The following is a 5298-nucleotide window of genomic DNA, read 5'->3' as shown; positions in this document are numbered from 1 at the left end:
GTGGTAACTACTTATGTTTACCCCATTTTTACGTTGCACACTAAGTTACTAACTATCAGCTGAAGGCTGAAATATTTTCAATTATTGATTTCAAGAGAGTAATTCTCTAGCCCAAAGGTAATGGAAAAGAGGAACCAAAGTTCAGGTCGGGAGCCATAGCTAATGGTTAAAATGTTCAGATCCCTTCAAAGCGAGAAAGACCCATGGCTAGCTAATGGTTAAAATGTTGAACAATATAAAGCAGTGGAAGGAGGGAGAGAGAGAGAGCGAGAGAGCATACATATGTTGAAGTTGGTTGTTTGAAGCATTCCACAGGCTGAACCCAAAGAATTACAAGGATCTTAATGCAAAGGCCAAAGAAAAAGGGGTTGGGCGGGATTCACTTGATCATAATGAAGGTCCTTATGGAGAAGAATACTTTTACAGTTCTTTTACTATAATCCAATCAGTCACTTCGAGTATTTAAAAAAAAGTAATCACTTTTAATACTCATTTATTATTATTATTATTATTATAATTAAATACTCATAAGGACTATTAGGGATTTGCCCCTTTTCAGAAGAATCATTTTGGATTTCCTCAATCAAATCATCTTTATTTTCATAAGAATCTTTAGGTTCATCAGACGAACCTGGAACAAGAGGCACACTTGTGTCCTCAACTGAAGGAGAGTTAACAGGAGTAATGGATGAGGAAGATTTAGGAATACTCTGTTGGTACTCTCTACCACTCCTAAGGGCATAAACAACATTACATTAGTTGGAGGGCCCCTGTACTATATTTAGTGGTACATTAGTTGGTGCTTGTGAACTAATAGGCGGATGATGCCTAAGATTAGGCTCTGGTTGACTGGGTAAAGTTTCTTTCTCCCTCTCACACATAATTGAGACAACTTGAGTGAGTTCTCTCGTAAGATTTTGATGGCTTGCCATGAGAAGAGCCATATTTTTTTTCAAGTCGTTTATTCTACTTCCCTCTCCAGTGCTGGTAAACCCAGGGGGTTGCTGATAAGATGATAGGAGAGGGGTCCTAGAAAAACTAGCCTGAGGTCCTACATTTGGCCTAGGAAAAGTATTTTGGGAAAAATATTGTTGTGCAAAGGGAGGCCTTTGGGGTCCAGGTTGACCTTGATTATGGAAATTAGAAAGCCCTGCTTGGTTGCTTTAGTTCCAGGAGAAATTTGGGTGATTTCTCTATCCTGGATTATAAGTGTTACTATATGGATTATTCTGATATAAGACATTCATACTTTCATTGGAAGTGCCCGTAGAAGTGTTGGGACATTCTTCTATGACATATCTAGGGGATTGACACCAAGCAAAAATCTAACCAAATTGACTGATGATGGCTCTCTAAGAACAATAGCCTCAATCCTCTTAATTAGGCGATCCAAATGGGCTTCTTTGGCTACTATCCCATCCACAAGATATTCTTTCCCTCATATGGTTCTTTCTTTCTCTTGGGATGATTCCCACTCACAGGTTTTTCAGCTAAGGCAAGTAAGAATTCTCATGCCTTTCCTTCATCTGTAAAGGATGTGAATCTCTCAGGGCACATAGACTCTATCATTTGTTTAGTTGAGTAATCAATACCCTCATAAATTATTTGACATAAATGTCGTAAGTCTAGGCCATGGTGAGGGCATTTTTGGGGTAGATCATTAAATCTCTCCATAAGTTTGGAAAATGACTCACTAGGCTTTTGCCTAAACTAAAGGATATCACTTCTAAGCTTATTGGTCTTGTGAGTTGGGAAAAACTTCTTGAGGAAGGCAATTGTGAATTTCTCCTATGTGGTTATGGAATTTGTTTGTAACCCATACAACCACTTCTTAGCTTGGTCTTTTAATGCAAAAGTGATGAACCTAAGCTTAACAGCATCATCATAAAGCTGTTGGATCTTAATTAGAACACATATCTCTTCAAATTCCCTTAGAAATAGGTATGCATCCTCACAGGTCAGCCCGTGGAAGTGGAACATAGTGATGTATTGAGATTGGAGCTCAAAATTATTACCCTGGGCTTGTGGTAGAATTATACAGGAAGGTTGGGCTGTTTTAGTAGGGCAGATCCTATCTTTCAGAGATTTGGGTTGAAGGTTTTGTTGTTGGTCTCCCATATTGAAAGGTTTTAAAGAGAGCAAATGTATATGGTCACTACTTGTTGGATCTCTTTTTTCTAACCAATTCTTAGTATTATGTACCCATCTAACACTCATTCAACAGAAAACAACTCACAACTAGAGTAAGACAAACACAAAAGAATACAAAGAAAAGCTTTTTTTTTTTTTGGATTTTTTTGGAGCTTAACGGCAGCGATCCGGGGTTGCTCAGGTCAATTCCTGAGGTACTGCTACAGGGCGAAACTTGTCTTTATCATACTGTGAGGCTTGGCGACCTCAGTCGATACAACTATTATTACAAGTTATTCTTCTCAGGAATTCAAAAAAAAGAAAACAAAAACAAAACAAAGCAAACAAAGCACTTCGATTTACCAAAAGAAAGCAAAGAATAACATGGAACTATCTCCCCGACAACGGTGCCAAAAAACTTTTTAGGATATAAAATGTAACCGCAAGCGTACGGATCAGTGTAGCTACGGGTTGAACATAGGGAGAGCAACCACTTTATTTTTAACTTCTTTTAAGAATGCGGAAGTGAACCAATTAATGGTTGTGATCTAATTCTAACTACCGTCCTAAACATATGTATCTAAAATAACATCCTAACCATTCGTCATCTAAGAATTTAAATAAGCAAGCCACGCAATTAAAATTAAATAAACAAATAACTGAAAGTAAACAACCCTTGCAATTAAAAACAATGAAGGAAAAAATGTTGAAATAAAAATAAAGTAAAAAAAAGGGGATAAAGCCAGAGAGAGGCTCACAAATAGGTTTCTCTACTTAGCCCGAGGGATGCATTATAATATGAGCTTCCCTACTTGACCAGAAAGTCACTCTTACAAGGGTTACTCTACTTAGCTTTTCAAAAAGGGAGGCAATTAAAATAAAAACAATAAAATAATAGTTCTATGGCTAGGAGGGGCAAAGCCATCATATAGACTAGCCATGAACCTTGAGAGAAAGGAAAAGCAATAATGTAACGATTGAAATTAAGATCCTAAATTAAGAAAGAAATGATAGTCAGAAGAGGGAATGAGAGGGGGGAGAGAAGACTATTGAAGAAGCCTATCGACCTGAATCAACACTTGAACTTGAAAGCTTGGGCGATTTGAGATACTGCCAATCCTAAAAACCAGATTAGGAATGAACAAAATCTAAAATTTCTAGGCTTGGAGAAAATAAATCTTGAAAAAGAGATGCTCCACGGCTCGTGATCTTGTCACCTAGATCTAAGCCTAGAACTATAACTTAAAAATTACAACTCAATTGCATAAATTATAAACATAAAAGGCTGAATAAGAATAAAAGAGTGCTTGCATTAATTGAAAGAAAAAAACTATTACAAAAGTGATTAAAGAAAAAACAAAGAATAACTAAGACTAAAGAGAGTGAGTGAGAGAGAGAGATAACAACTAAAAAAAATCCTAGAAGAAGAATGAAGTGTCCTCCCTCCTCTTACATGAGTTGTATTTATAGGAAATGGGGAGGTAGGGTGATAAATTTCTCTTTTCTAAAAGGGTGAAACCCACAATTGGTAGGTGAGATCTTTTGAGACAAAAAATGCTAAGGTGGAGGAGAGAGAAGAGAGAAATAAACTTGGAGAAATTTCCTATAATTTTTTTTCTTATTTTCTTTCCCTTTTTTAATTTATTTTTCTCTTCTTTTTTTCCCTCTCTTCAAATCTTGTGCAACCCTTGTTGGCCGATTTTTTTTCCCTTGGATGATTTTCCTTCTTGCTTTGTGTGATTTGGACAATCTTCTGGTGATGATGTGGAGGAGAGAGAAGATTTGGACAAGATTTATTTTTCCCTTTTTTTTCTTTCCTTTTTTTTTTTTTTTTTTTATTCTCTTCTTGCGCAGGAACCTTTCCACGATTTTTCTTGCTTCTAATTTGATGTGGAAATCTCCTCCATGCCTTTAGTGCTTTAAGTGAGTGAAAAGCAGGAAATCTTCAACAAAATTCTCTAAAAAAATCAACCATGAGATTCGAACTTGAGACCTTCTTGTGAGCAAGGGAATTTTGCACACCATAGCTCACCAACTACACTAGGTAGTTATTGTTACCAAAAACGAATCTTCAATCACTTAAGGATGTGGTCCATCGATCTTTGTTGGCATTTGGAGTATTCCTTGTACCTCTGGGACAACTGCAAATGGACTGGTTCTGCATCTCAGTTCATTTCTAATCCATTATTCTTTTTCTGGCCTGAAAAGAATAATCATTTGTACGGATGACCAAACGAATGTGTACTTTTAATTGAACACGTCCATCTTGCTCAGAATTTCGTCCTCTTCGCAACCATGAAAAGAAATAGGACCTCTTTACGTGTAAAATTGAAGATATAGCGGCCGATAGTCCTTAAGGCTTTGAAAATATAAAACCTGCAAAAAGAGAGTAAAACCCAAGGTAGCTCCATTCTAAATATGTAAAATGCATGTTTTACTACCCTAGATTTCACGCATAAATGTGCTCATCATCAAGCAAAGTGACTCCAAAGATCCTTGAGGTCAATTACTAAAGAAGCAACATTTCGCCAAAAGCTTTATTCTAGGAGATCGACATGAGCGGAAAAGGAAAAGAAAAGGACCCAATAAGTGAACTTGTGTTCAACGCTATCGACCAAAGCTCGGAAGGTCTTGGGGTCCTTCCCCATTGTGCAACCCACCCCTGTAAATTGACCATTGATTACTATAACAGAATCTTTATGTCAAAAATCTAATCCATGTTACTCTTGTTCAGAAATTGGTTGAGTAATACTATGGGTTCAAAGTTGATAGAAGAACATGAAAAAAAATCAACAGAGAGAGTGGAAACTATTTTTCTAATTCAACCCAAAGAGAGGGAGAGACAGCGGAACCCTGTTTTTCTAGTTCAACCCAGGGAGATAGAGAGTTTTCTGATAAAATAATAGATAAATTAACAAGGGGCGGAGCCCCTATTTTCCCAACTGAAACAAAGTAGGCTACATCTCTTATTTTCAGAGAGATAAGAAACTGTTTTTCCATCTCAAATCGGAATTTCCCTTTTGATTGCTTCTGGGGTTGCTTGGACATGGTTTGTGCAGTCAATAGAGAGGTCATCTTCTCCATTGTGGAATGAAAAGTCCTGATAGACAATAATTATATCTCGAAATGGACTTTCGAAGCTTTTTGGGTCATGTGCCTCAATAGAGT

At 37.0% G+C, this 5298-nt stretch overlaps 1 non-coding gene across 1 annotated transcript; it reads left to right on the top strand.

Moving 5' to 3' along the window:
• The first annotated feature begins 1627 nt into the window (after positions 1-1627).
• On the top strand, positions 1628-1734 carry LOC122085320. The gene has a single exon (XR_006142095.1). It is a non-coding gene; the product is annotated as a small nucleolar RNA R71 (small nucleolar RNA).
• Positions 1735-5298: the final 3564 nt, after the last annotated feature.

Source organism: Macadamia integrifolia, chromosome 7, assembly GCF_013358625.1.
Source record: "Macadamia integrifolia cultivar HAES 741 chromosome 7, SCU_Mint_v3, whole genome shotgun sequence".
In the NCBI taxonomy this organism is placed as follows: domain Eukaryota; kingdom Viridiplantae; phylum Streptophyta; class Magnoliopsida; order Proteales; family Proteaceae; genus Macadamia; species Macadamia integrifolia.
The sequence above is the reverse complement of the archived record's forward strand: the minus strand, read 5'-3'. Positions and strand labels throughout refer to the sequence as shown.